This window comes from Amblyomma mixtum, chromosome 1 (assembly GCF_055824585.1).
Source record: "Amblyomma mixtum isolate Tamu chromosome 1, ASM5582458v1, whole genome shotgun sequence".
In the NCBI taxonomy this organism is placed as follows: domain Eukaryota; kingdom Metazoa; phylum Arthropoda; class Arachnida; order Ixodida; family Ixodidae; genus Amblyomma; species Amblyomma mixtum.
In genome coordinates this window covers 206,387,654-206,406,230 of record NC_143012.1, presented here as the reverse complement: position 1 = coordinate 206,406,230, position 18,577 = coordinate 206,387,654, and the positions used below count along the sequence as shown (strand labels likewise).

At 50.7% G+C, this 18,577-nt stretch overlaps 1 protein-coding gene across 4 annotated transcripts in view; it reads right to left on the bottom strand.

The window, feature by feature from the left end:
• The window catches only part of LOC149370653 (phosphatidylinositol 4-phosphate 3-kinase C2 domain-containing subunit alpha-like), an 81,558-nt gene that overhangs the window by 20,892 nt on the left and 42,089 nt on the right, over positions 1 to 18,577 (bottom strand). The window contains exon 1 of one of the 4 annotated variants that reach the window (XM_089562619.1): positions 10,459 to 11,176. The exons of the other annotated variants lie outside the window; for them this stretch is intronic. The gene's annotated coding sequence lies outside the window, so the exon portion shown is untranslated. Of the gene's footprint in view, positions 1 to 10,458; positions 11,177 to 18,577 lie in introns of those variants that run through there. 4 annotated transcript variants of the gene reach the window in all.

Here is an 18,577-nt window from a genome sequence, read left to right as displayed (position 1 = left end):
CCACGCACAAACACTTAATATGGGTACCAGGTCACCAGGGCATCCCAGGGAACGAGAGCGCACATGCCTCAGCCCGAGCATTTCTCCCCCGGGCACCCAGTGCGGATGCCGTGGAACCTCCTACCCCACTACTAACTTACAATGACATACTTCGCCAGTCGGGTCTACCCTCCGCCGGCTAAGACACTAGCTAAAGGGGAGGAACACCTCCGAAAGCTACAGACCAACACTTACAACAACCCACGAAGACTACATGCCATAGACCCGGAGTCATTTGACTCACAATGCAAATTCTGCGGGGAGAAGGCGGACCTGTACCATATGGTATGGGCCTGCCAACGAAATCAGGCGATCACTGTTAATAACCAGCCAACACAGGAGGGGTGGGAGGACGCTTTGTCCAGCTCGGACGAAAAGAGTCAAAAGCAACTCATCGAAAGAGCGCGGACAGCAGCCTACGCCAATGGGGTTCCGGACTGAGAGCTCCAACCACCGTTACAACCTCCTAAACCATTTCATTAAAATATTTTCGCCACCACCATTTGCCGGGCAAATGGCGACCCCAGACGGGGTTTCTCGAGGGAGGGGGCACACACGTTCTAAGAACTGACTCAACAAGCCCACCTTGCCCGTCGACTCTATCCCCCTCCCCACCCCCGCCTATCCCACTCCCAACAAATCCTCTGGAGGCTACCCCAGACCCGAACTCTTCCTACCCCTCAGCTTCTATCGTATACACTTCCGCCCTGTTTCCCCAGAGTGCACTATCTGCGGGGAATCGCAGCTCACACTCGACCACATCCTCTTCGGCTGCCCTGCCGATCCTCCCCCGCAGGGACAGCCCGCCATCGGTACATGGGAGGAATGGGAGGCCCTCCTTGCGTCGCAGGATCAGGACACGCAACTTCGCTGTGTGAACCGGGGTGCCAGTGCCATGGCCCTACGTGGCCTGGACACATGCGCGTAATGTGAGGGCTGTGCGGTGGCCCTGAGACCTTGCACGGTCCAAACTCGCTTACATATTATTTTCCAGAGAGAGAGAGAGAGAAAACTTTATTACAACAGGAATTCGGGGCACGACCCAGGGTCCCCGCACGACCCCACTGCACTCAAGTGTTTATGTTCCTAAGGTCCATAACACTGGCATCCATCCGAGATATGAGAGAGAAAGGCGTCGTTTCTTTCCTTAAAACCAATTTTCTTTTCATTTTCTTTCCCTTACGGCGCGGTTCGGGTGTCCACCGAGACATGAGAGAGAGGCGTCGTTTCCTTTCCGTGACGTCACTCGGTCGCGGCATACGGCATACGCGAAGCTCGACTCCGACCCTCGTAGTGAAGCTTTTCGTTTCAAAACAAACTACTGCAAGAACGATCACGATAGCAGTGTATTGTAGCTGGCATGGGAGACTGCCCTCCTCAACTGCTCCTCGCTTGAGTCCCAAAGGGCTCTGGTGAAACGGGCGAGAGACGGGGCCTCGTCATGCGGTGTCTCGGACTAGGGACGCCGACCATGCAGCGGGGGTGGTGGTGGTGAAAACTTTTAATTGCTGCAATAGAGTTTGGGAGCCACAGAGTGGTTTGGAATGAACAAAGGTGCGATTAGTGAATACGGTGTCTTCGTTCACTCCCATCTTCCTCCCTTCCCGTTACGGCGAGGTTTCGGTGTCCAAAGAGATATGACAGACGGATACATTTCCTTTCCTCAAAAACCAATTTACCGACAAGCAAGGCGTATTTGTCCGCGTTTCAGATTGGTCCAAATTGTCGTGACGTCACCGCGCGCGAATTTTGACGGGTGTCCACCTAAATATGTGAGACAGTTACTGCGCAACCTCCTTTCCTCAAATATGATTTTCGACTAGTGTCTACCGAGATATGTGAGACAGTTAATGCGTAATTTCGTTTCCTCAAAAAAAAATTTCATTTTCTTCATTGCGGGCCCTCTTTGTCTTCTTTCACTCCCCCTTTCTCCCTTCCTCTACGGTGCGGTTCAGGTGTCCACCGAGATGACAGTGAATGCGCTCGGTGGAACCTGAACCGCACCGTAGAGGAAGGGAGAAAGTGGGAGTGAAAGAAGACAAAGAGGGCCCGCAATGAAGAAAATGAAAATTGTATTTGAGGAAACGAAATTACGCATTAACTGTCTCACATATCTCGGTAGACACTAGTCGAAAATCGTATGACAGTGAATTACTGCGCGCCACCGCGGTGGCTCAGTGGTTATGGCGCTCGGCTGCTGACCCGAAAGTCGCGGGTTCGATCCCGGCCGCGGCGGTTGAATTTCTTTGGAGGAGAAATTCTAGAGGCCCGTGTACTGTGCGATGTCAGTGCACGTTAAAGAACCCCAGGTGGTCGAAATTTCCGGAGCCCTCCACTACGGCGTCTCTCATAGCCTTAGTCGCTTTGGGACGTTAAACCCCATAAAACCAAACCAAACCGAATTACTGCGCCATTTCCTTTCCTCAAAAAGCGTTGCGTTCAAAGGGCTACGCATCGTGCCGAACGGGTGGTGGCGTTCCGTGGACTCCGTGGCAGCGCTACAACACGCTGTCGCATTCCACTCCTAAAGGCGAAGCTTAAGCGTCATTAATTGGCAGTTAATTAATGCACCAACAAAATGTGCAGTGAACAATCGCGTAGCAGAATGCAGCACTCAGGCTTTCGCCTTTCACCACTTTAGCCGCTAAAGTTCCTCGTAATTTTGTTACGAGGTAGGCACGAAATGGCTTGCGGTAACCTTGCATTACTTGGCCAAATTTCGGATTAATTTCCGTTCTAATGCGCAAAGCAAAGTTAAAGAATAATGCAGGATGTGAGACATAGGGCTAGCTTATGCAATAGGCGCTAAACAGCAAATAGGAAAACTTTATATATTTCCCTTGTGCAGCAGTCCATCTCCGAATGTTTTCTCTACTTGAATGGATTGCCCTCGCGTAAAGCTCGACTCAACGAGGAGTGTGCGTTCATATCTGTTGAAGAATGCAGGGCGATATGAGTCGCCGTCGTGTCTTGTGTGATCGCTTTTCCGTAATCGAGCGACACTAGTCGCGAACTGTACTCTTGTATTTTTTGAGGGACTGTGGTCCCTTATCGTGTAACCATGGGTCCAATAAAATTCTCTTGCATGTCATGACTTTTGTTTGCAGGGCGACAGGAGTCGCCGTCGTGTCTTGAGTGATCGCTTTTCCGTAATCGAGCGACACTAGTCGCGAACTGTACTCTTGTATTTTTTGAGGGACTGTGGTCCCTTATCGTGTAACCATGGGTCCAATAAAATTCTCTTGCATGTCATGACTTTTGTTTGCAGGGCGACAGGAGTCGCCGTCGTGTCTTGAGTGATCGCTTTTCCGTAATCGAGCGACGCTAGTCGCGAACTGTAAAATTCTCTTGAGTGTGTCATGACGAGGAGCGACAGGCCCGCGTGGAGGAGGTCTTGCCGGACGGTACCAGGAGCAGCAGCGCGGATGACATCTCTGACGCATTTACGCGTCACTTTTCGCAGCTGTTTGCTTCCGAGGCCGAAAGGCGGGACGACGCCTCTTTCACGGACTCCCTCCGTAGTTTCTGCGCTAGGCTACCGCAGGTCCCGAGCGATCTCGGCGCGCAGCTGAGCGCTCCCGTAGGCGCGGAAGAGCTCTTCGCCACCGTTAAGGGCATGAACGCCGCCTCAGCTCCAGGCCCTGACGGCATTCCCATCAGCTTTTATGCTAGGTTTTACACCGTCCTGGAGGATCACCTCCTCCGGATGGTGAACGCCTTCGTCAGGGACGGCGAGAGGCCGGAGTGTTTTCGAGAGAGCCGCGTAGTGCTCATCCTGAAGCCCGGCGGGTGTCGATCCGACCCGCAGGCGTGGCGCCCGATCACTCTGCTAAACGCAGACTACAAGATCGTGGCGTCACTGCTGGCTAAAAGGTTGAGTAATGTTTTATCGGTGCTCGTAAGCCCTGCGCAGACCTGCAGCGTGCCTGGACGCTCGGTGTTCTCGTCTCTCGCACTAACGCGTGACTTGTTCACGTTCACCTCGAGAACAGGAATTCCGGGTTGTTTTGCCTCTCTCGATCAGGCTAAAGCCTTCGATCGGGTCGAGCACCGATACCTTTTTGGAGTTCTCGGGGCTTTCGGCTTTCCGCCGGAGTTCGTAGAGCGGTTGGAGCGGCTGTACTCCGATCTTACAGCTTGCTTGCTCTTCAACGGGGCGTTGACCGCACGTTTCGGGATAGAGCGCGGTATTCGCCCGGGTTGTCCCCTGTCACCTATGCTCTTCGTGTTATGTTTAGACCCGCTCTTGCGTCGCGTAGCAGAGTCTCCGTCGATTCGCGGTTTCCCTTTGCCTGGCCAGGGCCAGGTGAAGGTGTCAACGTACGCTGACGACGTGTCCTTGTTTCTGAGGGACGCGGACAGCTTCGTAGCGTTTGTACGGCTTTTTTCCAGTTACAGCGAGCTGTCCGGCGCCCTCCTCAACAGGGGCAAGAGCAAGGCTCTGCGTTTCGGGGCCTTCGCGTCGGACCTGCTGGGCGAGGTGGAGTGGGTCCCGGCTTGTAAGGTGCTAGGAGTCGTGTTCCTCTCCTCGGGGGAGGTAGCCCGCGACTCGTGGACCGAGTTCAGAGCGACCGCTGAGCGACGCCTGACAGAAGCAGCGCGTTTCCGCCTGTCGCTGTCGGAACGCGCTTTTATCATCAGGTCATCGGTGTGCGCGCCGCTCTATTATATAGCTCGCGTCGCTTGTCCGCCGCGAACCTTTACGCGTCGCTTGGCCACTCTCTGTGGCAGTTTTTTCTGGGCGAGAAAAACGGAGACCGTCGCTCGCGCGCTCCTCCGTCTTCCCACGCGCATGGGCGGGTTCCGCCTGCCCAACCTGCGCACAATGTGCAGCGTGCTTGCTGTTCGAGGCGTCCGCGACCTGGTCGACGCCACCGACTACCCGGGAAGAGGGCTCCTCGCCTACCTTCTCAGGACTTCGCGGCGCCTCTTTTTTGGTGAACTAGTAGGTCCTTCAGCCGAACGGCAGCCGGCGTTCTTCCGGTATGTCTGTCGGACGGCCGAGACTCACTGCCACCCTGCCCGAGGTCGACGTCTCTCAGACGCAGGCCTCCCGCGTTTGCGAGCTCCTTGCCATCCAGGAGGCTACACCTGAACAGCTAGAGCGGAGCAGGCGGGTACGGTGGCGAGACTTGACGTCGCACTGGGTACCACCAGACGTCCGCGACTTCGGCTGGCTGCGAGGCTGGAGAGTCTTCCCAACGGCGGCCCGCATCGCCGCGTGGGGCATCGCTCCTCCTTCTCGGTGTACCCAGTGCGGTGCGACAGAGACCCTCGAACACGCGCTTTTTGAGTGCGCCGTAGCGCGCACTTTTTGGAGGCTGATGTCGCGCATGTTTTTTGTTAGCCTCGACTCGCACACCAGGCCGCGCGGCGCATTTGTGCGGCTCTTGCTGTGTGTCGGGGCCTTTGTTTTGTGGCGCCAGAGAGGCGTCGCTTCCTTGCAGGGCCGGCCTCAATGCGCCATGTTCCCCATGCTGCAGAGGGTTCGGGCGCGCCTGTTTCAACAGGCGTGTTTAGATCATGTGACTCTCCCGCGTGACGGTGCGGTTCCTGCGGTATTGAGTGTGTGGTGCGCGGTGTCGGTGCGCGTTCATCGTATTAGAGCGCAGCTCTTTGGCGTCCGTTCCTGGGTTTCGCGTCGTCGTCGGCGTCGGCCTCGTAACCAGCTCCGCCCCCCTTTCATCCCCCCAGCGCTATCGGCGTCAGCGGCATCAGTCAGTCGCTGCTATCTCTTCCCTCCTCCCTTTATCGTGTTGTCCGCTTGCTCAGGTGGTGTTGGCTTGCTGCGCGCGCTTCTGCCCCCATCGTTTGCCGCTGGGTGTACACGCCGCCCCCCTCCCCCCTCTTCCTGCGAGTCTCCGGTTGTCAAAGCGCCGGCTCGAACTTATTCCTTTCTTCGCTCCTCCTCCAATGCAACCCCTGTGCGGTGGCAATCAGAGAGCCAGATCGGTGGCGGCGGATCTGTATATGTGCACCGCCCGAGCCGAAATTGCGAATACGTGTGAAAAATAAAAAAAAAATTCTGTGATAGCGCATACATGTGTTGCTCGATTTCTTTGCCTCAATCTATCGAAAAGGTGAAACAGCTTATTTGCTGCGCTCAAATTTCGCATTAGGAAGTAACGTAATCGTCGGTAATTTTTTTAGTGAGCGTGCTTCCCCCCGCGATGCCTGGACATTATGGACCATTTGAACATTCTGTGCTGTGAATGATTTTGTGTGAACGGCGACAGCAGTCGCCGTCGTGTTCTTGTTTCATAGCTTGTTTGTACCGAGCGACACTAGTCGTTGCCTTGTTGTTTTTGTCTTTGTGAGGGACTATGGTCCCTTTGTATGATGATGATGATGATGAAATAACTTTATTGGCACCCGTCAAGGAATCAGAGGGCGAAAAAGACGAGTCTTGACCGCCGTCATCTTCCTCCCCTTTCAGCAGGCTGGGATCCCTTGGGATTCAGCGGTGTCCAGGGCCAGACGGATGACTTCTTTTTGTTCGTCTTCTTTCTGGCTGGCCATTAAAGCCTCCCAGGACTCTATGTTCCTGTCTGGTTCGTTGTGGCTAGGGCATGTCCACACCATGTGGATCATGTCTGCTATTTCATTACTATGTTTACACCTGGGGTCTTGGATCGCCGGATGCCATCTGCTTAGTGCGAGTGGGTTCGGAAAAACTCCCGCCTGTAACTTTCTCCATATGACCTCTTCCTTTTTGCTCAGGCCCTTGCATGCTCCAGGTAATGTCTGTCTTCCTAATCTGTAATGGCTAAGAATATCTTGGTACGTGTTCAGCTCCTCGCTCGTCTGAAGGGGCTCTCTGCTCGACGAGACCGCATTGGGGTCCCGGTATGTGAGTCCTCGGGCCAATGCGTGTGCTGTCTCGTTTCCCCGGAGGCCCTCGTGGGCAGGAGTCCAAACAAGGTTAATTAGTTCTGCCGGTGTCGGGCCGGCATTCAGAATTTTGACTGCTTCGACAGATACCCTGCCTGCGTTGTAGTTGCGGATAGCCGATTTGGAATCTGTTATAATCACCCTGACATTCCGTTGAGTTAAAGCCAGCGCAATGGCTACCTCTTCAGCCGCTGTTGCATCTCTCTGTTGGGTGCTGCAGCACGAGACTCGGTCTCCGCCCTCCCTGGTCGCTAGGGCTACGAAACCCGTTCTGCCTTCATATTCCGCCGCGTCCGTGTAAACCACTTCCTGTCTATTGGCTAATTTTTTCTGCAGAGCTTTCGCTCTGTCCTTTCGCCTACCCTCATGGTGTACCGGATCCATATTCCTTGGGAGTGGTGGGATTCTGATTTTGTTCCTTATGTCTGTTGGGATATTCTCCGTGTGTTTGAGCCGCGCTCGAGGTTCGAAGCCTAGCTTTTCTAGTATTTTTAGCCCCGAATGGCTGCGTAGGAGTCGTTGTTGCGCTACTCTGGTAGCCTCAATGAGCTCGTCTAGTGTGTTCGAAATCCCCATGTTCAGAATTTTCTGGGTGGATGTGTACGGGGGGAGGCCCAGAGCGGTTTTGACGCCTTTCCTAATTAGGATTTCAATCTTGTTTTTTTCTGCTCTGGCTAGCCGTAGGTATGGTGCCACGTATGTGATTCTGCTGATTACAAATGATTGAACTAGTCTTAAGAGGTTCGTCTCCTTCATTCCCGCGTGTTTATTTGCTATTCTTTTGAGTAGCCTACACGTCTGGCTTACACTCGATTCGAGTTTTCGTATCGTTTCGGTGTTCTTACCGTTTGCCTGTATCCTAAGACCCAGTACTCTAATCATCTCCACTGAGGGTATTTTGTCCCCGTTTACCGTTAGCGTTATCCCATGTTCATGGGGCTTTCTTTGTCTCTTTTGTGGGCCGAGGAAGAGCGCTTCCGATTTCTCGGCAGAACATTTGAGTCCTATTTGTTTTAGGTACGACTCAATTTCCTCGATCGCTCTTTGGAGGGTACCTTCGATGTGCGCGTCACTGCCTCTGGTAACCCAGAGGGTGAGGTCGTCCGCGTATATTGTGTGGTTGAGCCCTTCTATACACGCCAATTTATGTGGTAAGCCAATCATTGCAATGTTGAAGAGTGTTGGTGATAGGACCGAGCCTTGGGGAGTACCTTTGTTGCCCAGCCTTATGCCTTTCTCTTCCTTCCCTCCTAGGCTGATAGTAACTGTTCTGTTTGAAAGTCCTTCACGTAGTTGTATACCTTTCCCCCTACATTTAGAGTTTCTAAGCGTTCTAGTATGGCTGCGTGGTCAACGTTGTCAAAAGCTTTGGCCACGTCAAGGCCGACTATTACTCTGGTATCAGCTGTTTCGTTGTCTAGCACTTGTTCTTTAAGTTGAAGCATAACATCGCATGCAGAAAGATGTGTCCTGAATCCGATCATCGTGTCGGGGTAAAGCTTTTGTTCTTCTAGGAATCTGTTTAGCCTCGTTTGAATAACGTGCTCCATTAGCTTACCTACACATGAAGTAAGCGAAATGGGCCTCAGGTTTTCGAGACTTAGTTTCTTACCTGGTTTTGGAATAAGGACTAGGTTGGCCTCTTTCCACGAAGGTGGGATTCGGCCTTTATCCCAACATTCCTGCATGTACGCTGTTAGGTTTCTAATTGATGCATCATCCAAATTCCTCAGCATGCGATTGCTGATTCTGTCTGGACCTGCCGCAGTTTTAGTTCTGAGTATGTTCAACTCCGCCCTAACCTCTCCGATGGTGATGGGCCCATCGAGAAGAGGATTCTCTGCGCCCTTGTACTCGGGGAGGGGTGTGGGTGGTGTGCACCTCAAGTACCTGCCCCTCACTTCAGAGATTAGTTGATCGCTAGTGCCTTCGTATTTATATACGAGTTTCTGTAGTTGTTGTCGTGCCTCATACTTTGTCTTGTCCGGGTCTAAGAGATGTCTGAGCATTTTCCACGTGTTGGCTTTGCTGATTCTGCGGTCCATCTGCTCGCAGATACTACCCCAGTTTTGTCTGGTTAAGTTCAGCGCGTGCTCCTCGATATCTCTATTCTGTTTGGCTAGGAGCTTACGTATGTTTCTGTTCCCCTTGTTTTGAGCAAGTTTTTCTTCTAGCTCCCTTTTCTTGCGCCACAGGCCTATCATACGCCTGTCTACCTCTTCTTGCGTTTCGTCTGCTTCCACCTCTTCGGTGGCTTCTTTAACTGCCGCGAGAATGTCTGTGTCCCAAGATTCTATGTCCCTGATTGCGTCTCGGGTATGAAGGTTCGCCCTGAATAGATCCCAATTTACCGCTGCGACCTTTTTGGGTTTCGGTGGGGGCGGTCCGTCTTCTACCACGATCTCAATAATTTTGTGGTCGCTTCCTAGGGCCTCCCCCGTGTTACACCACCTTGCCGTGATTTGGCCTCCGGTGAGAGTTAAGTCAGGTGTAGTGTCCCTACTCACGCTATTGCCCTGTCTTGTTGGTTTGATGGGGTCAGTGATCAAGATGAGCTCATTGTGAAGAATACTGTCCCAGAGTTCTCTGCCCTTGATTTGCGTATATTTGTATCCCCATGCGGGATGATGAGCGTTAAAGTCCCCGACAATGACGATAGCGTTTTTGCCCGCTATCTGTTTCGTTTTTGCGAATAGCCTGCCGAAGCCGCAATCCTTTCTCTGTTTCGGAGAGCTGTATACGTTTAAGACGAATAGGCTTTTCTCTCTCCGCTTACGCGGTATCATTTCGATTAGAGTGTGATCTAATTGGACGTGCCCTGTCTCGTGCTGCAGCGCGGTAACGTTGCGTTTGACAAGGGTGGCAACCTGCGTGTTGTCCCCTCGGCCCGGGTACGATTTGTAACCGGGCAGCTTCGCGTTTTTCCCGCACTCTTGTAAAGCTATAATTTCGGGTTTGTCTCCGTTTGCAAGGAACGATTGTAAAACGGCCCGTTTACGCAGAAAGCCCCTACAGTTCCACTGCCATATAGTATTATTGTTCTTTGGCCAAGGCATTTTTGGTTGCTTGGAATTCGGCGTATATCCATTGGTCCCTCTTCTCAAATTCCGCCGTGAGAGCAGCGTCTCGCTTTGCAAATTCTACTCTGATCGTTTCTGTGACTTGTTTCATGAATTGCATTAGTGTTCCGTTCAGTAGTTTCATATCCTGTTGTTGTTTGTCGTTTAGTTGTTCGAATTTGGTCTCAAGATCCGACTCTTTGGTACGTTTCTTTTTTGAAGGGGGTTTTTCAACCTTCGCTGTCTCTACCTCTTTATCCTGCTCCACTTGCATAGGCGCCATTGCCTTTTCCTGTTGCGGTTTGTTTTCCTCGGGTTGTTTAGCTGTCGTTTCTAGCATTTTGATCCGCTCTTCTTGCTTCTTAATATAATCAGTTAAAGTCTTAATCTGATCTGCCTGCTGTTTAATAAGTTCTTTTAATTCTTTAACTGTCTCGGAGTCCTGGGAAACTTTAGTTGGCCAGCTCACCTTTGCAGCTTGCTCCTTGCGTTGCTGTTGCTCTCCGGTTTGTAGCCGAGGGAAGGACTCTGACCGAAACCTCGTTCTGCTGCCGGATCTATTACGGGAGCGGCTGTTCCTTCGGTCTTCTTGCTTCGCTTCTTCAGCCTCCTGTTTGGCTTCCCATTGGCGTTTCTTGACAATATAAGGGGTGCGAAAGAGATTTTTGCACCTCTTGTCCCCGGTGTAGTGTTCTTTGCCGCATAGTTGGCACTGCGGTGTACATTGGTGCCCCTCGGGGGGCGATGTCATGCCACAGCCGCGGCACTTGGTCACCTCACTGTCGCAGACGTCCGAGCGGTGGCCAAGTCCTCCGCACTTGTAACAGACCTCATAGCGTTTCTTGTATAGAAAGCATTTGAAAGTGATTCCGCTCAAGACTACTCTGCGTGGTACTTTCTCTTCTTCGAAGGTGATTAGGAAAGATTTGGTCTTCCCCATTCTTCGTGCATCTATGACTGAAGGGTTGAATCCGTTAATGTTCAGTCCTTCTAGTACATACTTGTGTGTGTATTCCTCATCGATGCCATGGATGACTCCCCTGCCGCAACTCTCTGGTGCGTTCATGTAGGTGGTCACACCGCGTTCCTTGTCTCCGATCTTGACAGTTTCAATTTTCTCCACCTTCCTCGCATTTTCGTAGGTAGGCGAGTGGTAGGTAATCTTACCTTCATTAAGGATAGTTGCCGGGCCAGTTGGTACATGATCACACCGTAAAACAGCGCGCTTACACGGGACGAAGAAAGAAGACACGCACACACACAGCGCTGTGTGTGTGCGTGTCTTCTTTCTTGGTCCCGTGTAAGCGCGCTGTTTTACGGTGTAATCGTACCTTGCTTGACGTTTATAGCTAGTCTGTCCTTCAGTGCCTCCTCGTCCTTGATTCCGGCTTTCTCCCTGATGGCCGCCGCAATTCTCATCTCGGTGGTGCTCTTCAGCATTGTAAGTCCTTCTTTGGGACGCAGAACTACTTTCCATCCGGTCGCTGGAAGTCTCGGGAGGTCTGAGGCTATTGAACGTTCAGCGAGTTTCCGTCCCGCCTCTCTGTAGGCTCTCGTGTCGCTGCCGTCGGTCGTCGCAACAGTGGCGGCGTTCGCTGCCGCCGCGTCTCCGGCACCATGTTGGCGTCCTAGGTGGCGTTCGTCGTTCTCCAATTTTTCCGCTCGCTTCTTCAGTCTCATAATCCATTCCTCTTTTTCTTTTTCTTTGGGGTCGATGTCGGTTCCCACCACCGTCACTTCCATCGTCATCGTGGAGCCGGGCGTGGTCGGCGATGGCGGGAGCTCGCCGGTCGCCGCCTTCCCGGAAGTAGGCCTATCGCGGCGTGTAGCGCTGGCGAACTTGGAATGACGATACAGTCTTTAAAGATGCACTTACAGGCACAAATGTGGTATCCTCGGGTTGCTTGCACCTTAGGAAACAGGTTTAAAAGACATTTACGGTCAACGTAGGAAAAAATCCGCCATGAAATCACTGATTTCGCGGAGCCGACGTGAACGCGTCCGTACTCCTCGACGCCCCCTGGCGGTCTCCCTTTGTATGAATAATCAGTCCAATAAACTTCTCTTCTTTGTATGAATAATCAGTCCAATAAACTTCTCTTCAAGGTCATGCCCATTCATTTCTGTAAACGACGCTCGTCGTCTTCTAGTTTTTATGCCAAACTGGCGCTAAGGTCTCCGTTTCAGTGTCAAATTATTGACATTTCACTCTTCTGTCAATATCGCCCACGAGCACTTCCTGTTAGTTGAAGTTTATGTATACCTCTTTACTTGGCACGCCTTACATGCTTAGTGTCATGTGTTCTTGAAAATGTCAATATATCTGGTAACCTTGGGATGTGTACATATGTAAATAGATTTCTTTCTGAACAGGAGCAGCCGTCGTCGTCACTGTAACAAATGTCTTTGGGGGTCCAGCTTAATGAGCTTCTTTTTAACGCCATCCATATCGCTAGGTCCTCACCTGCAACAAGCTGCGAGTGGACTCAAAACTTTCTACTTTACTCGGCATCCCGACAAACACAAAGCAGTGTTCAATAGTTTCTGGTTGGTAACACAAGCTTCACAGACAGTGGCACCAATGTCCCTTTTTGTAGCGTGAGCTACATTGGCCACTGTCTCACCGTTTTTTTTTATTCGAGCTGTTTGCCATTAGGCATAATGAAAAAGGGAAGGAAAGTTATAAGAAGGAGTGTAAACAAGCCTTGCTTAAAAAGTGGCAAAAGTTCGCGATAAAGCGATTATCATGAGTCCACTTGCGATAGTCGCCTGGAACGTCCCATCGCAGGCCTACTTTCTTTGGGAAGCGTCGTCTCACGGAAGCTGTAGCCGGTCAAGTCCACAGCAAGTGTTTTTCGTCACACTGGTCGGGCGCAGCACCGCAATGGGGACACTTGTCAGTCACTTCGAAACGTTTGTCACGCCACCGATGACGCACAGTATGGTCTTGCTCGACCATACTGCGCATGCGCAAAGGAGCAAGTGACGTCACTACGGACAGCTGACGTGCCTCGCCGCGCGCGCTCGGCGTCCACTGACCCAGGGAGCCATTAAGCGCACTTCCTTTCCTTGAAATGGTCGGTGTGTAAACGTTGACAACGCCAACGCCAATGTATAGTGCCTAGAATATATTCTAGGCACTATAGCCAGTGAACAGAGCGAACGCCGACGGCCTATGGCTTCAGCACCGCGTTTCTGGCACAACGTTGCCAATGCCAACGCATGCAGCGCACACCTGTCACTACCGCCACTTTGCTTAAAGCACGATTGAGGTGTCCACTGTTCCCAGGGGGCAGTTATGCGCCTTCCCTCTGGTTTAAGTGTCCCCCGAGATGTGGACACCTCGCCGCTCGCCGCAGCGGGCTACTGCGCATTCGCGAGGAGATGGCGCCGTGTGTCTAAATGTGGAGGGATACAGAGGGTGCGTTCCAATTCTCTAGACGCCCGACAAGACGTCTAGTGTGACGTCTAGAAAGCCGTCTACATGTCGACATATTGGAACGTGTCTACTTCACGCGCCGCCCTGCGGCATACAATTTTAACTAAAATTTACGAAGAGTTGCACGCCTATTTTCTTAAAAATTGTTAATGAAACAAGTTAAAAACGCGCTGTTAGTAGTTTGCTTGGTTTTTTGTTGTTTTTTTTTTGCTGCAATAATGGTGCGTCCATTGCTACCGCTGTAGCAGAATACCTCACTCGCACGATTTCCTCCCGCGCGATTCAAACTTATAAGCTGCTATAGCAATCGTAGGTCCACAGACTGCTTTATTGGCCGCCAGTTCTTATAAAAATCAACTTAACGGAATGACTCACACTTTAAAGATGGTGCGTCTCCGTGCCCGCGAAGAGCGCGACTCGCTCAGCTGAAACTCCATGTCCGCCATCTTTAGACAGGAAGTTAGCCTGCATCAATGTGGACTTCTTCTTGGACGGCTTCGTGAAAAATGGAGAGCGTCTCAAAATGGCGGATGTCCGGCAAGACGTCTGAGTAGAACGCACCCTCAGCTACTGCAGCGTGTTCCATGGAGGAAAAAGTTAGTCGGGCTGCTGCTTAGCGGCGCACGAGACTTGGAAAAACTCAATTCATCGGAACCCGATGTTGTCGCGTGGCAGTTAGCCCTTGAGCGTGGGAAAAATCATACCAACCTGCCAATTTAACTGTCAATGACAACTGATACTGCACATTGTCTCGTCTTTAATTTAGTCATAGTTACACGTACCGGATTTTCAAGGTTTAACAGGGGAACCAAGCTAATAACAACAAGCTTAACCAAGATATACCAATACCTCACGCTACGTATACCCTGGCATAGCAGAGCTAAGCCACTGCCAATGTTTTTTACGAAGCCACGTTTTGACGGGTAATGTTGACGTGTGAAGTTTGAAAAAGAAAGTCTTTGCGTCCGTTTGAACACACACAGATTGGAGAGAAGGAAAGGGGAATGAGGGGCTCGTTATAAATATGAAAGAAGCCAACAGCCACAGAAACCAAGGGGCACAGGGGATTTTTAATTTTTTTTTTATTTTGTGGTGTTGATCAATTTAGAATATTGCTGAATATGTTATCGCTTAAAGCTAATTGATTAGAAAAGCAGAAGAAAAAACAACCACATGCCGCCGGTGGGATCCGAACCCACGACCTCCGAATTACGCGTCCGGTGCTCTACCTCTGAGCTACAGCGACAGCTGTCAAATCTTCTGCTTTCGGGAGTATCTATATTTACATGTAACCTAACCTTGAGAGTGTTCATCAGCGCCACCCACGTTCATAAGCGGCGGACGTAGAACGTCCTGAGTTACCGCAGGTGTGACGTAGAACGTCATCGAACGGAGAGGGTGGAAGCTGCGTGAGAACCCTCTTGTGGTTCCTATGGCGTCAAGGCTGCCAGAACCGAGGCCCTCGCTAAGCAATTAAGCAAACAAGGAAAGGGGAATGAGGGGCTCGTTATAAATATGAAAGAAGCCAACAGCCACAGAAACCAAGGGGCACAGGGGATTTTAGAGCGCAGCTCTTTGGCGTCCGTTCCTGGGTTTCGCGTCGTCGTCGGCGTCGGCGTCGGCCTCGTAACCAGCTCCGCCCCCAATGTCATGCTTTTCAATTGGTCGAAATGCTCGTGACGTCACAGTGCGCGAATTTCAAATGGGGCCAATTGTACTTTGGCTAGTAACCATGCAACCAATCAAAGGGATCGTATAGTGATGCTGCAACTAAGTTGGACTGAGTTTAGTTAATTGCTTAATTAATCAATTAGCCTAATTAATATAGAGGAGAATGAAGAGGTCAGAAGAAAAGAAAAGAAAAGAAAGACGCGCGCCGCAGCGGCAACAGCGTCCGCGGAAGGAGACGCTGCTGAAAAAAAAAACAGATAAGTACGAAGCCGCGTTCCCTCCACCACCACGCACTTCCCCACTACGTAAGACGTTGCTCGTTTCATATACGTTGTGTCGAACATCCTAGACAGTTCCAACAATTGACAGGTTAATGACAGAACACGATGGATAGAAATGCAATAATGTAAATATGAAATAGCCTAATTAACCTTTCTAGTTAGACCGCATAAATCTATAAAACCGAGAACGAAATTGGTCGAGTTGGGGAATCGAACCAGGGTCTCCGGAGTGCGATACGAGCACGCTAGCCACTCCGTAATGCCAGCTGAATGGTTTGGAATGAACAAAGGCGCGTCTAGCTAATACGGCGTCTTCGTTCACTCCCATCTTCCCCCTTCCCCTAACGGCGAGGTGCAGGTGTCCACCCAGATATGCGAGAGAGATACATTTCCTTTCCTCAAAAAATAAATTTACCGTCCAGCAAGGCGTACAGCCGAATTGGCGATGGCGTTCTGTGGACTCCCTGGCAGCGTTGCAAGACGCTGTCGCGTTCCACTCTTACAGGCGAAGCTTAACATGTTAACCACACATCAGTAACACACGCAGACAGCCAATGGACGCGTCATTCGCTGGCAGCACTTGATTCATCATTCACAACCACATTTTTAACGTACGCTCCCTTGCCGCACATGCCAAGGACGTACACCACGATCACATTCTGCGCCATTCCTCTGTACTTTGCTTTGCTGAAACCTGGATGGATCCCGAAGAGCCTCTCGAAATCATAGATTTCCTATACTGCTGTGGTGCTCGCAGAGACCACAACACAGCGGCGGGAGTCGCTATCTACTTGCGCACAGGTCTCTCTGCAATACCAGTCGAAATGTTTGGCACGTCACATGAACTTGGCGAACTGTGCGCCGCAAAGTTGCCCAACGGCTTGCTGGTAGTAGCTGCCTACTTCGCCCCTACCGCACTCACGAAAGACGTCGTGCACTTCCTGCAACTCGCATTAACCGTCCATCGATCCACACCGATGTTAGTAGTGGGGGACTTTAATGTTGACATAAAGACAAACAGCAATTTCCTAACACTTATGCGGGAGAACATCCCGTTCCTCTCGCTCGTAACGCGTCCCACGGCTGTGACAACCTCGCGAGGCACTTGTATAGATCTCGTCTTTGAGAATCAAGCATTGGTGTACCAAGTCGAACATATATCAGTCTATTTCTCCGACCACAAAGCTTCCTTCATGACTGTCAAGAACTGTTAGTGGAATCTTTGTTAAAGGAATACGTGTGAAAAATAAAAAAAAACTCTGTGATAGCGCATACATGTGTTGCTCGATTTCTTTGCCTCAATCTATCGAAAAGGTGAAACAGCTTTTTGCTGCGCTCAAATTTCGCATTAGGAAGTAACGTAATCGTCGGTAATTTTTTTACTTTTTTTTTATTTTGTGGTGTTGATCAATTTAGAATATTGCTGAATATGTTATCGCTTAAAGCTAATTGATTAGAAAAGCAGAAGAAAAAACAACCACATGCCGCCGGTGGGATCCGAACCCACGACCTCCGAATTACGCGTCCGGTGCTCTACCTCTGAGCTACAGCGACAGCTGTCAAATCTTCTGCTTTCGGGAGTATCTATATTTACATGTAACCTAACCTTGAGAGTGTTCATCAGCGCCACCCACGTTCATAAGCGGCGGACGTAGAACGTCCTGAGTTACCGCAGGTGTGACGTAGAACGTCATCGAACGGAGAGGGTGGAATCTGCGTGAGAACCCTCTTATGCTTCCTATGGCGTCAAGGCTGCCAGAACCGGTTGGTTTCTGTGGCTGTTGGCTTCTTTCATATTTATAACGAGCCCCTCATTCCCCTTTCCTTGTTTGCTTAATTGCTTAGCGAGGGCCTCGGTTCTGGCAGCCTTGACGCCATAGGAAGCATAAGAGGGTTCTCACGCAGCTTCCACCCTCTCCGTTCGATGACGTTCTACGTCACACCTGCCGTAACTCAGGACGTTCTACGTCCGCCGCTTATGAACGTGGGTGGCGCTGATGAACACTCTCAAGGTTAGGTTACATGTAAATATAGATACTCCCGAAAGCAGAAGATTTGACAGCTGTCGCTGTAGCTCAGAGGTAGAGCACCGGACGCGTAATTCGGAGGTCGTGGGTTCGGATCCCACCGGCGGCATGTGGTTGTTTTTTCTTCTGCTTTTCTAATCAATTAGCTTTAAGCGATAACATATTCAGCAATATTCTAAATTGATCAACACCACAAAATAAAAAAAAAATTAAAAATCCCCTGTGCCCCTTGGTTTCTGTGGCTGTTGGCTTCTTTCATATTTATAACGAGCCCCTCATTCCCCTTTCCTTGTTTGCTTAATTGCTTAGCGAGGGCCTCGGTTCTGGCAGCCTTGACGCCATAGGAAGCATAAGAGGGTTCTCACGCAGATTCCACCCTCTCCGTTCGATGACGTTCTACGTCACACCTGCGGTAACTCAGGACGTTCTACGTCCGCCGCTTATGAACGTGGGTGGCGCTGATGAACACTCTCAAGGTTAGGTTACATGTAAATATAGATACTCCCGAAAGCAGAAGATTTGACAGCTGTCGCTGTAGCTCAGAGGTAGAGCACCGGACGCGTAATTCGGAGGTCGTGGGTTCGGATCCCACCGGCGGCATGTGGTTGTTTTTTCTTCTGCTTTTCTAATCAATTAGCTTTAAGCGATAACATATTCAGCAATATTCTAAATTGATCAACACCACAAAATAAAAAAAAATTAAAAATCCCCTGTGCCCCTTGGTTTCTGTGGCTGTTGGCTTCTTTCATATTTATAACGAGCCCCTCATTCCCCTTTCCTTGTTTGCTTAATTGCTTAGCGAGGGCCTCGGTTCTGGCAGCCTTGACGCCATAGGAAGCATAAGAGGGTTCTCACGCAGCTTCCACCCTCTCCGTTCGATGACGTTCTACGTCACACCTGCGGTAACTCAGGACGTTCTACGTCCGCCGCTTATGAACGTGGGTGGCGCTGATGAACACTCTCAAGGTTAGGTTACATGTAAATATAGATACTCCCGAAAGCAGAAGATTTGACAGCTGTCGCAGAGGTAGAGCACCGGACGCGTAATTCGGAGGTCGTGGGTTCGGATCCCACCGGCGGCATGTGGTTGTTTTTTCTTCTGCTTTTCTAATCAATTAGCTTTAAGCGATAACATATTCAGCAATATTCTAAATTGATCGACACCACAAA